The following is a 17,150-nucleotide window of genomic DNA, read 5'->3' as shown; positions in this document are numbered from 1 at the left end:
TTGATTGCCGAGTTTAGTCTATTTACATTTAAAGTAATTATTTATTATATTGACATGCTATTGCCATTTTGTTAATTGTTTTCTGGCCGTTTTATAATTTCTTTGTTCCTTTCTTCTTCTCTTGCTCTCTTCTTTGTGATTTGATGATTTTCTGTAGTGGTATGCTTAGATTTCTCTCCTTTATCTTTTGTGTATCTACTATAGGTTTTTGCTTTATGGTTACCATTAGGCTTACATTAAATATCTTTTATTCATAACAGTCTATTTTAAGCTGATAACAACTTAACTTCAAAAGCAACTAAAGCTCTACATTTTAACTACTCGCCACCCACACGTTTTCTTTTCTATGTCACAGTTTATATCTTTTTACCTTGTGTATCCATTAGCAAAATATTGTAGTTTTATTTTATTACTTTTGTCTTCTAACCTTCCTAGTAGAGTTATAAGTGATTTACCCACCATCATTACAACATTAGAATATTCTGAATTAAACTATATATTTACCTTTTCCAATGAGATTTATACCTTCATATATTTTTTCTGTTACTAATTAGCATCCTTTTATTCAGCTTGAAGAAGTCCGTTTTACATTTCTTGTAAGGCTAGTCTAGTGGTGATGAAGTCCTTCTGCATTTCTTGTCTTGAAACCTCTTTTTCTCTCCTTCAAATCTGAAGGACAACTTTGCTGGGTAGAGTATTCTTGGTCAGCAGTTTTTTTCTTTCACCACTTTGAATATATCCTGCCACTCCCTTCTGGCCTGCAAAGTTTCTGATGAAAAGTCTGCTGATAGTCTTATCGGGGGTGGGGGGGAGGTTCCCTTTATGTAACAAGTTGTTTTTCTCTTGTAGCTTTCAAGATTTTCTTCTTGTCTTTATCTTTTGACAATTTAATTATAATGTGTCTCAGTGTGAGTCTCTTTGGATTCATCTTTTGGAACTCTCTGGGCTTCCTGGATCTGCATGTCTGTTTTTTTCCCCCATATTAGGGAAGTTTTCAGCCATTATTTTGTTGCACAAGTTTTCTTCTCCTTTCTCTCTCTCTGTTCCTTCTGGAACCTCTGTAACACATATATTGTTCTATTTGATGTTGTTCCATAAATCCCTTTAGCTATCTTCACTATTTTTTATTCTTTTTTCTTTTTGCTCCTCTGTTCAGATGACTTCCACTGTCCTTTCTCTGAGTTTGCTGATCCTTTCTTCCATTTGATCTAGTTTACTGTTGAATCCGTCTATTAAATTTTTCAGTTCAGTTATTATATTCTTTAGCCCTGTGATTTCTGTTTGGTACTTTCTTATGTATTCTTTCCCTTTGTTCAAATTCTCATTTTGTTCATGCATTGTTCTGCTGACCTTGGTGAGCATATTGATGACTGTAATTTTGATCTATTTATTAGGTAAATCAGTTATCTCTGTTTCATTAAAGTGTATTTCTCGATTTTTATCTTTCCTTTTTGTTTAGAACATATTCTTCTGTTTCTTCATTTTCCTTGACTCTCTGTCTTGATTTCTGCACATTAAATGAAAAAACCACCTCTCCTAGTCTTAACAGAGTTTTCTTGTGTAGGAGATGAATCTTTTCTATCAGGACAGCCTGAGCTCTTGGTAGTCTCACATACTTTTGTGGTTGTCTAAGCTGCCTTCTTTGTTCTTAGTAGATACCAGTAGTCGCAGGTGTATTAAGACCCATCAGTATCCCAAAGAGGAGAATTGCAGTCAGCACCTAGATGCAGGCTGATTGGAAGCCAGATCCCACGGCAGCAGCTGGGAAAGTATGTAGTTAGGGCTCTTCCAGGGAGAAACTGAGAGAAGGGCTTCTTTGCCTGCTCCCTCTGCACTGGGACTGGGAGTATAGCTGTGGGTGAGTGCTCTTGTGCTTGTTAATAACTGTTCCTTTGCTACAGTCCTGTGGTACTCATGAATGCAAGCGCCTTTGGCTGTCAGAGCCTGGCATTTCCAAGGCCCATCCCTTGGGTGGCAGCTACAAAAGCTGGGGCACCAGATGTGTGTACAGTCTCCTTCCAGGGAAGATAGTAATGAATTGTAGTGGGCTGGAGGGAGAGGGCAGGGCAGGTGTCCACTGTCTTTCCTGGTCTCCAGGGAAGATCACACTCAGCTCTTAGATGCAGGCTAAATTAGAAGCCTAACCCTCAGGCAGCAGATTTTAATGTATGCAAATACAAAGAAGAAAGAAGCCAGTCTTAACAGGCTACTTACTGTATGATTCCAACTCTATGACATTCTGGAAATGTTGAAACTATACATACAGGGAAAAGATCAGTGGTTGCCTGAGGTTTGAGGGAAGAGTGGGGATGGAGAGAGGAATGACTACCCACTGCGCAAGGGATTTCTAGGACAGTGAAGCTATTCTGTATGATACTGTTGTGGTAGATACATGACATTTTTGCGTTTGTCAAAACCCACAGAACTATCCAACACAAAGAGTAATCTCTAATGTAAACTACAAACTTTACTTAGTAATAATGTATCAGTGTTGGTTCATCAGTTGTAACAAATGTGCCACTCTAGTGCAATAATAATAATAGGGGAAACTGGGCTGGTGGAGGAGAATGGGTAAATGGGAACTCTGTATTTTCTGCTCTTTTTTATGTAAACCTAAAAACTACTCTTAAAAAAGTAAAGTTTACTAGTTTCAAAAATATAAATCAATATGTAATTTCCATCATAAAAAAGGGAGGGTCTGCCTTTGTAGATTGAAAAGTGAGAGGAAAAGAAGCAAACGGGAAAATGTGGGGCCTTATAAGAAAAGAACCATATCAGAGGACTTAGAACTCTTCTCCCAACTCCCCCATCACTGACAACAAAAACTATTAAAGACTATACTTTGCTTCACTGACAGAAGGGGGTGCCCTTTGACTAGGAACCTTATAAAAACACCCAGAATTTCCATGACATAAATAGGCAAAAACAGACTAAAGTTATACAAAACCATTTTATGAAGGAAACGGAAAATAAGACCACCTCATGAACTGATGAACCCCCCTGCCCTCCCCTATCAAAAGCCATATGAAGGAGAAGCAAAGTATAACACAACACTCCAAACTGGGAAAATTGATCTAAAACATTCAAAACTATTATATATATATATATATATATATATATTGCTGAAGAAGACTCACTCTGATCTATCATCTGTTGCCAATTTTCCTCTTTTTGCTTGAGAAAGATTCTCCCTCAGCTAACATCTGTACCAATCCTCCTCTACTTTGTATGTGGGTCACCACCACAACCTGACCACTGATGAGTGGCATAGGTCTACGCCCAGGAACTGAACTTGGGCTACCAAAGCAGAGCATGCTGAACTTAACCACTAGGCCATGGGGCCAGCCCCTAGATTTTTTAAATAAAGAAAAATCCTCAAGAACTCAAGCAAAAATAACTTTCAGAGGTAAGAGAATTAGTCTGACATCAGACTTCCTCAAAACAACATTCAGAAGAAGACATGAATGATGGAGCCTTTTAAAAAAACTTTAAGGAAAGAAAGTGTGAACCAAGAGTTTTATTTGCATTAAAGCTATTCTTAAAAAAAAAAAAAAAGCAATTCTTTAGGCATCAAGGCTATAGGAAAACAGTTTTAAACATACTAAAATTCAGAGATTTTTGTAGCCATGAACCCTCCTTGAGGAATTTCCAAAACAAAAGTAATTATCCCAACAAAAGACGACTGGGGAAACTTTTGCAAGAGGACTGGGGGATTGAACAAATAACTAAACATGTTGTGGACAATTGGAGCCAGATTTCTCACTGTTGGAGAAGGGAGTAAACATTAACGGGAAGGCTAAATGAGTGAAGAGGAAGGCTAAAAATGAACCCCGTAGCGTTAGGTTAGAATTGCAGGCGTCAATATGGTTTGGGGGAGATAAAAAAATTTAGATAGAGATACACACACGTATATATACACATACATATATGTGCGTATACACACAGACATATGCACACACACATATTTATGCACATATATACATATGCATCTGTGTACATATGTATACCGGCATATATATGTATTTATGCATTTCCTAGCTCTATCTACTGAGCCCTCTGAACAACAGCATCTCAGTAACAGTGAGCACATCTAGCACATCTAGCACCAGATCTTGGTTTCTTAATACCATTCTCCACTAAATGAACCATTTCTTTGAGAAATGGCTACTTTCTGTACTAGGCTGAGAATGAATGAGATGAGCCCTGAATACCTTGTCCTAAAAAGTAAGAAAGTGCTCAAAGAATGATAGGGGAATGTCAGAATGACATGGGAGCCAGCTCGAAGTGGATCCCACTGGCCAAATCTAGGACAACTTGAGCATCTAAATAAATGATAGCAATGAATATATAACCTACTGAGTAAAATAAGAAAATATGAACCCATATTGTTTTAAACAAATGAATAAATACATGAATGAATGAATAAAGAAGGAAAAGCTTTTTCTCACAGTAGAATCCCCTTTAATAAATGTAGAAAGAATGATAGAATTAAAAAATCTCTATTTGGTAATTACCATACTAATAAGTGATTTGGGAAAGAATTATCAATAGATGCTAAAGTTAATGGGCTAAAAGTATGATGAGTTGTAGAATATTTATATAGTCTCACAGCACCTCTCCACAAACACATATTAATTACAACCAGAAAACCAGTAACTTTCCAGTAGAGAAACTTGGAAGACATCACCCTAACCAATGATCAAAGTTAACATCACCAGTAATGGGACAAATTTATAGCATGCAACTTCTGATATAAAGCAGTGAGGAAAGCATAGCATCATTTATATAGTATTCCTGCCAGAAAATGCATAACTTGCATCTTATCATGAGGGAACATCCTGAAACCCTAACTGACATTCTATTTAATAACTGGCTGTACTCTTCAAAATGCTGAGATCATGAATGACAAGTAAAGCTGGAGAACTCATCCTGATTAAAGGAGACTAAAGAGACATATAACAACTGTACGCAACTTGTGATATGGAATTTTCTTTTGCAACAGAAAAGATTAATGGGACAACTGGCAAAATTTGAATGAAGACTTTGATTAGTTGATAGTGTTGTATCAATGTTAATTTCCTGAATTTGATCATTGTACTGCCCTTGTTTTTAAGAAATGCATAGTGAAATATTTAGGGATGAAAGGACATCACATCTGCACCTCATTCTCAAATGATTCAGAAAAACATATGTACATATATTGAAAGGGGCGTGATTAAGCAAATGTGGTAAAATGTTAACATTTGGAGAGTCTGGATAAAAAGTCTATAAATTTTCTTTTTTACTATTCTTGAAACTTTTCTGTGTCTGAAATTACGTTAAAATTAGAAGTTTTTAAATGTAATTATTTGCAGATGATATGAGAGTTTATGTAGAAAATCTAAAATAGTTTGTAGATAAGCTGTTAAAATTAAGAACTGAATTTGTTAAGGGCATTTATTGAATGTAGAGTCAATTTTAAAAGCTCAATTATATCAGCTAAAAACAAATAGAAAATAAATTTTTTAAAGTACACTATTTACAATAACATAAATTATATCATATGCCTAGGGATAAAGTCAACAAGAAGATATGTAAGACCTCTGCACTGAAAACTACAAAACATTGTGGAGATAAATTAAAGAAGATCTAAATAAATGGTAAAATATACCATAGTAAAGGCATCAGTTCTCTCCAAATTGATCTAAAGATTCAACACAATTCCAATAAAATTCCTTGCAAGCTGGATTTTTTTGTTTTGTTTTGTTTTGTTTCTGGAACATGACAACTCGATTCTAAGATTTATATGGAAATGCAAAAGGCCAAGAATATCCAAAGAAATCTTGAAGTACAAAGGTGGAGGACTTTCACTAACAGACATTGAGACCTCTTCTACAATGAGAATTAATTCAGTGTGATATAAATGCAAACAGAGAGAAATACCTCAGAAGAAGAGAAATGGAAAACCCATAAACAGAGCCAAACACCTATGCTTATCTGATTTGTGACTATAAATAGGGTGGAGGGAAGGATAGTCTTTTTGAAAAATAATGCTGGGTCAATTTGTGTAATACATGGAGAAAAAATAAATCTTGATCCCTATCTCCAGCTAACACAAACGTTAATTCTAAATGTATTGCAGATGTAAATATAAGGCACGGTAATTTTTCTTTAGACCCCAGCCTTAAATCCAGAATTTTGGACTCCACATCTAGTTCTTCTTGATAATGTTACTTCCCTTGAGCCTTGAGAGATACCTTATATAAAAAAAGAGGATAAAAAGTCAGCAAAGAAACTGTAAAAGAAGCACAGGCAAAGAATAATTCAACAGAGAAAAAGAATAGTGAAATTTAAAAATCTAAAAAGTGATTTCTCCTAACTAAACAAATGATCCTTTGAAACAGTGTGTTTCCTATCTGATTACAATGAATTTTTTACCACGAAGAATCTGTTATTCACATTTCCCCTAAATTCTGGTTGTGAAACCCTCTCTCTTTTTTTGAAAAATAACTTCATTTTGGTGCGGTACTTTAAAAGCAAGGAGAAGAGAGTAAAGCTGTTTTTACTATGCGAACAGTCCACAAAGTTGGGAAACATAGGATAAATTTATGTTCAAACTGTATATTAGTTACATTTTCAATTGATATCTTCTATAAATTTTCAGATGAAATATTCTAAATTTAAAGCAATGGATCTGATTGCTAATGTAGAAAAAGAAATATAATAGGGAAAATAGTATTTATTGGATACTTTTTTAGATTAACAATTGGACCCATTGTCTTAAATTTTGAAGTACTCCACCTGAAAAGGTATCAGGACGAGGAAAAAAATAGATTGAGTATACCATTTGACAAAGTAACCGATAACTCTTTAAAAATAAGTTTATTCCATGTTTCTCAACTTTGTGGACACCTTGTACAATAAAACATAGTTTTTAACACTTATTAGCACTTTTCTATGTCACCTAAGCAGCAGCATGCAAATGACTTAAGATTTCACTCGTCTATATTTGGTACCTTTCTTATTTGATGGTTCTCCTTACTGATTCATCACAGCAGGAGGACATCAACCATGGCGACTGTAAAAATTGGTAAATCCAGTTCCATAGTGTATCTTTGGTAGTTAGTTATTCCTGGAAATCCCGTGTCTATTGCTTCAGCCCCCTCATCAGTTTTGTGATCCGCTTAATAATCTGTAATACACAACTTCCTGCTTAAATCAGAGTAGATTCTGTTCTTTGTAACTGGGCTCCAGCACAGTGATCCTTTTAGAACAAAACACTTTAGGTTAATTGGATTCAGATAGTATCTTCTTAAACTATATTTTGAAAAACAGTCATCAGAAAGAGAATCATTCTCGTGGTGTACTTTAATTACTTAAATTTTTGTATTATTGTTTATATAGTAGAACATTTGAGGGTAGTAATTGTGTTTGGCACTTGGGATAAAGATATATGATCATGAGGTATTTATGCTCTCAAAGAGTCCCTCCCATGTCCACTATTCTACTCCAGTGGGAACTCTAAGCCCAGGAGACTACCATTTTTTTCACTGTCCATCATGAAAGTCTTCAATTTTTTTCTTACCTAGCTTAGATTCTATTATCCATAATTAATCCCTCTCTTGATATTTCCTCCTCTGAATTTCCCTGGAAAGACCCCAAACCTCAGTTAAACCCAACTCAGTTTAACTTAGTAAAGCTCTTCCCTGACTCCAGTACTTCTGTGCTCTGGCTGCATATTAGAATTACTTGGGTATCTTTAAAAGTTTGCTGGACTCCCGTCCCAGACCAGATCAATCAGACTCTTGTTGAGGGGAGGGGAGGTCTGAGATATTACCAAGTTTTAAAAACTCCACAGGTGATTCTAATTGCAGCCAGAGTGGAGAATCACTGGCCTAGTTTATGTCTGTGCCCAAATAGCTGAACGTGGCGGAGGAAAACCGCTCAATCATCTTGACTCTCTCACTTTAATCTTATGACCAGTGAGTGCTTATTTTCCAATTTGTCAAGATGACTTTCACTTCACTTTCTTTACCTTCTTTCCTTTCTTAATCTCAGATGATGACCTTTAAATTTTATTGAGAAAATAATAGTTAACATTTGTTTCACGTTTATGTGCTAAATACTAATGCTCTACATTCTCTCAAGTATTAACTCATTTAGTCCTCTCAAATCTCTGAGTTACATGCTGCAAAATAGCTCCATATTCAGGATTAGGGAACTGAGAAAAAAATTCACACAGCTGGTACTTGAAGAAATTTGCCTTTGAACCCAGTCAGGCTGACTCCAGAATCCAGCTCTCACCCATCTCACAATACTACCTCTCATGGTATTCTGAAACAAAGAGAAAGTAACTATCTTTGTTTCTTTCTATCACATTTACCCATCAAGATCTATGTGCACTCATGTCTTCTGCCTTTCCTCCTTTTGCAGTGGGTGACTCTGAGCACCCCTATCTAAAGACATGCTTCCCATCCCATCTCATATACTCAAGAACTTGCCACCTGTAATGATTCCCTTTCCCTTAAGTGTGATCACTTTCACCCCTCATGCCCGAATCATTCCCATCATATCTCCTCTTGCATCAGTTCAGGTCTTCCAGGAAGCAAATTCCAAGACAGGATTAGATGTACAAAAATTGTATTAAGACATTTCCCTCACAGACACCAGTGAGGGAAAATGGGAAGAAGATTGGGAGAGTCGTCAGATCATGATGCAGATTTGATCCCTGTGAAGGGCAGAGGGACAGAAGGAAGGAAGGAAGGGACAAAGGAAGGTTTTAGTTTGCATTGCAGCTCTAAGAGTTTTGGCAATGCCAATAGGGAGTCCTTAGGCCAAAGTTGTCAATCAGAGGAGGAGTCCTGTGTCATGCAGGAACATGCCTACCTTGGTCTCTCTGTCACCCCTAGTCACTGGCTGTGAGCAGTCCCTGGGAAGTATAGTCTTGGTGTGATTGAGAAGGAAAGGATTTCAGATCACAGTACTGGAAACCACAGGCAATTATGTTCTTCACAGCAGGAGATTTGAAATGCACATTTCCACGGTCACCATACCTCTTTTAACTTCTTCATTCTTTAGTCTCCTCCAGCTACCACCCCATTTATCTGGTCTTCTTTCCAGTAAAACTCTTTAAAAGAATTCCTTATACTCACTGCTTCTGTTTCCTTGCCTTATATTTTCCCTTGACTAACTCCAACCAGGCTTTCTCTTTACTCTCCATTGTCTCAATAGCTGTTTTCCTATTCTCCCACAGTAATAGAACATTTAATTGGACATAAGGCCACCCAGAATCAAGTCTGTATTTCCCAAATTTCCTTGCAGTTAGCTGCGGCTGTAGGACCACGTCCTGGCCAAAGGAATGTGGGTAGAAGTGATGAGTGCAACTTCCTGGCCATGTTCTCTTCTTCCCCTGTCTCCTTTCCTGCTGGCTGGCATGAAAATGTTGTGGTGAGCCATCTTGGATCATGCACTTAATGTTTGTAAACCTGAGGGATGGGTGGAATAGCAAGAAAGAAGGAGCCTTTATCCCTGATGATTTTATAAAGCTGCAATGCCAACTAGGACTTCATGTGAAGAAGAAATAGACTTCTATCTTGTTTAAGCTAATTTTATTTTGGGTCTCTGGCTTTGGCTGTCTGCTTATCTCTGTCTGTGTATCCATCCACTTCATAGGCAAGTCCTGCTGACACCACCTCTGAAATATACCTTGAATTTGACTGCTTTACCATACCACTTTTTGTTCAATCTACCGTCATCTTGCCCTGGATGCTGGAACAGCCTCAAACTGGTCTTGTTGCTTCTATTCCTGACCTATAGAGTTTATTTTCCAATGACAGTAATTTTTAAAAATATTATATCACCTTCTACTTAAAATCCCCCAATGACGTTCGTCAATGCTCTCCATCAAGAGACCACCAGAAAAACACGTAAAGTGAACAAGTTGGGTTTATCGTTTGTGGCCACAAACCATGGGGAGCTATAGGGTGCCTCAGTAAGAGGGTGTTAGAAGGGACTTTATCCTAGGATTTGGTCTTCTGTTGGTAATTTAGGGAATTGTTTAAGGAAACAGGGTTAATTTCGTGATTAGATATGTTAATCGCATCTGGAAGGATGGAAAATTAGAATGAGGCTAAAGCTCATATTGATTAAAAGAAAAAAGCAGCAGTCACTCATATTAACCAGGATAGGGAGATGTTTTGTCATTGCTGTGGTTTATACAACATTCATATTTTTTCTGTGTTTAGTCATGATTACAGAGTGATCTTGTTTTCGTCTTTATCCATTATGGCCACAGATTGGATTTATCTGACGTTGATGTTCTGAGAAATCTTTGATGTTCAACAGGAGAACACCATAGCCTAGCTGTGAGTGCCAGGCCAGTTTCTGACTGTCGGAGGCTGTCTGTCTCTTTCGCATTGCCCAGTGCACTTAGAGTAAAATTCAAACTCTTTACCATGGCCTTCAATGTCATACATGATCTGGTTCCTACCTAATTTCCAAACTCATCTCCTACCACAGAGTCGCTACTTTCCCATAACTCTGGTCCTTTTTTGGTTTCTTGAATGTTCCAAGCTTGTTCTCCGCTTAGGATCTTCCCATTTGTGGTTACTCTCCGTGCCCTCTCCCCCCGCCCCCCCCAAGAATGCTCTCTTCCCAGGTGTCACTTCTTAAATATTGCTTCCTCAGGGATCCTTTCCCTGACCCTCCCCTTATCCACTCCCCCAAGACACTTTTTATATCTTTTCTCTGTTTTATTTTCTTTATTAAACCTTACCGTGTACTTGTTGATTTTCTGCCTTCTCTGCTGGGCTACAAGATCCAAGAAAGCAGGAATCTTGTCTGTGTTGTTCACCAAGGTGTATCCTCTGTGCCTATGACAGTGCTTTTCACATCACGGTCTCTAAATAAATACTTGTGGAGTAAAGGAGCTCTTAGCCTCCAGGGATAGGTAAAGGGCAAGTAAGTCAACAGTTACAACATGACGTGGAGGTGGCCACTGGACTTTTTAGGGAAGAGACACACCCAAATTTTTGGAGGCTCACTGCCCGAACACAAGAGCTTGTGAGGAATCTGTTTTCTCCTGTTAAGCCTTATACTCACTCTGGTCTTGATTGCTCCTTGCCTTGAGATTGTTCAAGAGGCTCTCTTAGCTCTAGCAATTCGCTTTCTCCAAGAACACCTAGCATTTCTCCTTCCCATATGACAGAACCTGTCTGGGTTGGTTTGCTTTCACTTAACATAAAGCCTCCCTATTGGCCAGAAGGTGTTGGCCTCCCTCATTTCCAATACACCCAACAGGGGTTACAACTCAAATGTCTACAGGGGCTAGGCAGGCACATTCAGTGGGTGAAGTAAACTGGGTTTGCTTTATTATGGCATCTTAAGAAGAGGTCTTTGGACATAGACCTACATCTACTACTATTCTTCACATCTAAAAATATATACGCCCTCTCCTAGGTTTCCTGGAAAATACATCCTCTCAGTCTCTCTTGTTTTCCCACTTTTGAGGAACATGCGCTCCATTTTTGTTTGTAGTTTTCATTTTTGTCTTTACCTTAGGAAAAACAATAGTGGAAATCTAATGATAAATGACAATTGAGACTTGGCCTCCGTATTAGGGGGAGAAAAGAGTGTGCTGGGGACTTTGGCAAACTAAGGTGTATGCTCTGGCTAAAGAATGGCAGCCAAAGTTACTCTAGCTGATTTCTGCTTTTTGGAAATTCAGGCTCTATGTTGCCAGATTTTCACATTTATTTCGAGATAAACTAGAGATCTAGAAGTTTAGATGAAATCCCTTGATTGTTGATTGTTTGCAATTATTATTTTTTAATTAAATACTGTGAGAACCAAATCTGCTTGTTAAACAAATAGGTCAGCCTCCAAATTTGGCCTTTGGACTGCTGGTGCTGAACCTTTGTTGAATGTAATTGTCTCTAGATGAGGAATCAGTCAGTGCCAATTAGACATGGACAAGGAATAGGGCTGATGTCACTGTACATACAATATGAGCCTTGGCAGCTTTGCCTAGAGCTTCTGGACAGAACAAGCAGTTAAATAGTAAGAATAGCAGTTCATGAGCATGGGCTACCGTGAGTTCCCAGGAGGGTTGTCCAACTGGAGGAGGAGTTGGAGGGGCTGTTACCAGGGAAGTCTTCCTAGAACAGGTTAGCTTCGAGAGGAAGAAGGGGTGATCTTATTGGAGGAAGGATGAGAATACACAGAGATGTGAGAACTTGTGTCATTTTTAGGAGACTTCAAACAGTACGTGTAGCAAGACACCACCTTTGCCATATAATGTCATATGGTCTAGAGTGATTGTGTATGCGGGATGCAGGGAGCAGGGGGTGAAAAAAGAGGAAGTGCGGAGGAGGCAGGAAATGAAGCAGTGGAGGAGAGCTAGAATCTGACCATGAGGGGCCCTATGATGTTCTTGGGAGTTTAACTGGTATCCTAAAGACTATAGAGGAGGCTCTGAAGGATGTTAACCAGGGCCTGGACAGCTCAGTCTTGCAGTTTAGAAAGATCCCCCTGGTAGCAGTGGAGTGTTAATTAGCAGTAAGGTTTAAGGCTATTAACATTTAATGAAACAGAGTAAATCCTATTAAGCAGGAAAGCTTTCAATCCTCCCTATCTCCAACACTCACTCCCACATTCACTTCTAGAGATTTGACTGTTACCTTAAGGCGGAATTATTTGAATGCTTCCTTGTCTACTATAATCTTTATTGTTGCTGTTGCTGCTTCCTTTAGTGTAGCTAATTACTTCTGAGCACTCATGTCCTTCTTACCTAGAATCTGTCTGGTCCTGATAGGGACCTAGAGTTTCCTCTGATAAGTAAAGTTTAGGTAAGTACAAGTTTTAGCTCCAGACTATTTGAACTGCTCAGAACATGCTCTTGGAAGCTATTTGCCATGACTTTTGTGAATAACACAAGAAGAGATGGTGATAAAAATATTGAATAATGCTGTGGAGGCTACAGTTCCCACAGGCAGCCACGTGACAGGCACTGGTGGAGGGTGGGCCAGAAGACCCTGGCATTGACCTACTGACATACCAATGCTACCTCCAGGTAGACATCTCCCTACCTTCGGTCCAGGTTCACCCTGACTGAGAGCTTGGGAGACACACAGGGCGGGGGGCCCACCCCGACAAGCTGTAGGGGACAAGCCGGCAGGCACCACAGTGACCCCAGTGGTGCCCACTGAAGGCTTCCCAAGGCAGGAATAGGAGGAGGGCACTTCAGGAGCTTGAGACAGTGGCTTTTTTGCAACTCATAAGGAAATATTTCAATATTTAATAATCACTACAGCCATACTAATGAATTATAGCAAAATCTCAGAACTGAATCTGTGATTCTGAGAAAGATGGACATTAAAAGTTTCCTCTTCTGCTGTGCCTTGTGGAAAGAGATTTCTGTGATTTACCGAGACATGGGTGCAGATGAATTCTTTGACCTGCACTTGAGGCTTTGCATGGTGCTTTTCTGTGGAACATCTTGATTTCACAAAAGTAGTAAAATCTCCCAAGTTACCACAAACCTGCTCTGTTTATCTTTTCTAGCTTATTTCGGACTTGGAGGAGACCATAACTGCTTGATCAAAGCATCTGGGAAGTAACATGGTGAAGAGATTGGAAGGAGGCAAGACTGGAGACAGGGAGCTCAAGTCCAAGTTTCAAATGAAGAGGATCTTGACAAGGTAGTGGCATGGAGGAGAGGGCAGATCCTAGAGCTGTTTCTGAGATGATTATTTGGAGTGAAAGTGAGATTAAGGTGAGTTAAGTTTTGACCTGGGTAAGGTGGAGGGTGATGATACCACTCAGAGGCAGTCATAGTGGTTGATGTCTAAAGTAAGGGGTCTCACCCCTCTAGCATCTGTTTACTTACTAGCTAAATGGAGGTAATAAAGTACTTACCTCATAGGGCTACTTTGAGGATTAAATGAGATAATGCATGTAAAGTGTTAAATCAGGGACCGGCATGCTGTAGGTGCTCAATAAATGTTAGCAATTTTTTTCTTCAGGAAACTAAGACTTAGAAAGGTTAAATAATTTGCTCTAAACTACACAGCTAGGTAAGAGATGAAGTTGGGATTCTAGCCCATCAATTGGAGCAAAGTCTGGTCACTTCATGTGTTACATAGGATAGAAACAATCTGAAGAAGGACAGGTCTGGAGTGTGACTATGGTGCTGAGCTTGGTTTTGGAAATGGAGACATTAATGTGGGGTGGGGAGATGAGGTCCAGGAGGCCATTGGACACATGAATCTGGGCCTCAGGAGAGGTCTTTGCTGGAGAAGTCCTTGTTCCCACGATAATCTCTCAGAGTCTATGTGAAATCCTAGTCGTCAATAGTGCACTCCCTACTTGCCAGGTGTCTGACAGATAGTGCTTAATAAAATTGTGGGACCACGATGACTGTAAATTCTTTAAGTGGTTTTAGTCAGATTTTTATATTTGACCATCAATCTCTCTTACGAAAACTTTTTCATGGTGCCATAGAATCATTAACTATAATAAAAAGCCTATATTTCAGAAATATAAAAGCATATCCTAATTACTATGAAGTTTAAAGATTTCTATATTAGAAACCACTCCATTGAGAAGTTAATTAACCTTCAGTCAGAATAACTTTCTAAAATTCATCTCCTTCGACTACAAGCAATTTTCCAACTCTTTTAATATGTTGAATAATTTGCTTAACATTATTTAAAAAACAGATTCCTACTTTAGGTTGTGTCACAACTGAGTGGAGGAAAAAAATCTTTGGTTTTCCTCAGTCTCAACCTTATTTACCTTCTGGCATCAATACCCACCCTTGGCCTCCCACTGAGTACTTTACACGCTGTTGATGTGAACTTGCCTGTGTGTAAGTCAGAAACCTAAGATGAAAAACAAGTGTTATGCATACAACTATATGACAATACCTTATTTTAATTACCAGTGCAATAGACATCATGTGAAAGCAAAACAAAACAAAACAAAAAAAGAAGAGAAGAGTGGGATCCAAATGTCACACTTTTAAGGCACAGTGGAGTGTGGATTATTTTGTTATCAAATTAGACAGGAAAGCATTGTGTTTATTATGCAGTGATGCTACAACTGTGCTAAGAGAATACAATATAACAGAGTAAGTTCGCATCACAATATTCCCAACTATGAAAAAGCAACGGCCAGAAAAATCAGAAAATTTAAAACAGAATATCTCATCACGACACAATTTATTTAAAAAAAATTTAAAATATGGAAATAAGACTGCAACCAAAGTAAGTTTTCAAGTGACTCATTTATTACCCATGTAAGGAAAGACATTTCTAATGGTGAGTTAATTAAGTTATGTTTGATTATAGCAGCAGATGAAATGTGTCCAGAGAAAATAAAGTAGTTTAAGACTGTTAGCCTTTTGGTGACAGTAGTTGCTGGAAGAGTTGAGAACCTTGGGAGAAGCATCAATAATCACTTTAAAAACAAGGCAAATGATTTCCAGTGGTTTTCCTTGGCTTCTGATAAGTTGACAGATATTATCAGTACAGCTCAGTTGTTGTTCATTTCACGAGTCACTGCTGAGTTTGAAGTGAATGAAGAATTAGCTTCTATGAATAGTTTGTATGGAAAACTATGGGTAAAATTATTTTCAACAAAAATGAGGAGACACTAATTCAGTACAACCTGAAGTGGAATCTGCTAAGATGTGTTAAACCATTGGTGGTAAAAGTATGTGTGGAGCGGGAAAAGGTTTTTTGGAAAAATTTACAAAGCTTGTGAAAATGTAGAGTGTTTAAATCCTATGCTAATTTATTGTAGTATTCATCAGAAGATACTTTGTGGAAAATATTTAAATCTATCATGTATTATTGAGCCAATTGCATTAAAGGTGAATTTCATTAGCTCTCTTAGACTTAACCATTGCCTATTTTGTGAACTTTTGTCAAAAACAGAAGCTGCATATCCTGACCTGCCCTACCAACCACATAGCAGTTTGAAGGCTTAACAGTAATAAGTCATCTGTGACTTTTGAACTCAGGGTTGAGACTGAGATTTTTCTTAACAAGAACAGTCCTCAACCACTACTAGTGAATACTGGATGACTCTGGAAATTAGCTTTGCTGCAGACTTCATAATGTTTCTTAATGGATTCAACCAGAATTACAAAGCAAAACAATGGTTATATGCAGAACACTGTGGTAAAGTCATTTTGCAGGCAATTAATGTTTAAATTGCAAGTAATGTCAAGCTGCTTTAAAAACTTCCTGTGTTGTCAAAAATTAAAACAAAACGTGAGATCTCCATTCCTATACAAATTTTCAGGGAACATATTTTCCAGACTCAAACTACAGTTCCAACAATGTTTTTCAGACTTCAAAGCAAGTGCAGAAGAAATTTTAAAATTTCAAAACCCATTTAACTGTGCAGTTGAAGAGCTTCCATCTAACCTTCAAGTGAAAGTGGTTAATCTGCAATATAATGATGTGCTAAAAGGCAAACATCAAGAGAAAATTCAATAGGATTCTAAAAACGCCTTCTGAGCGATGAAAATGCTTAATAAAATCTTGTAGTCATGGAGTGATATCAGTATTTGGCAGTATCTTCCTCTGAGAGTTTTAGCCAACTGTGAGAGCTAGCCAATTACAAAGTTTAGAGGGTGTAGAGTCTACACAAGACTGTCCTCACTTCTGGAACCAATTGCAGATTTGGTGGCTTCCCAAAACCACCTTCAGGGTCAATAGTTCACTAGAAAGACTCACAGAACTCATGGAAAGCTGTTATGCTCAGTTACCATTTGTCACTGGGAAAGGCTACAGATTTAATTCAGTCAAGGGAAGAAGTACATGGAGCAGAGTCCAAGGGAAGTGCCAAACATTTCCATTGTCTTCTCCACATGGAGTCAGGATGTCTTACTTGCTCAGCACCAGTGTGTGACAATATGTGTGGAGCATTGCCAACCAGGAAAGCTTACCTAAATCTTAATGTCCAGAGTTTTCATTGCAGCTCCATCACATCGCCATGATTGATTGATTGATTGATTGCCCACATGGTTCATCTCAACCTCCAGGTCAACTGATATCATGTATTCCAAAGCCCCCACCAATATCACATTGGTAGTCTGGTATGGTCAGCCACTACCCTAAATCATATTTTTAGACTGTCCAGTGTGACCCAAGTTCTGCAAGCAA

This window comes from Equus przewalskii, chromosome 13 (assembly GCF_037783145.1).
Source record: "Equus przewalskii isolate Varuska chromosome 13, EquPr2, whole genome shotgun sequence".
NCBI lineage: Eukaryota > Metazoa > Chordata > Mammalia > Perissodactyla > Equidae > Equus > Equus przewalskii.
Note: the sequence above shows the minus strand (reverse complement) of the source record.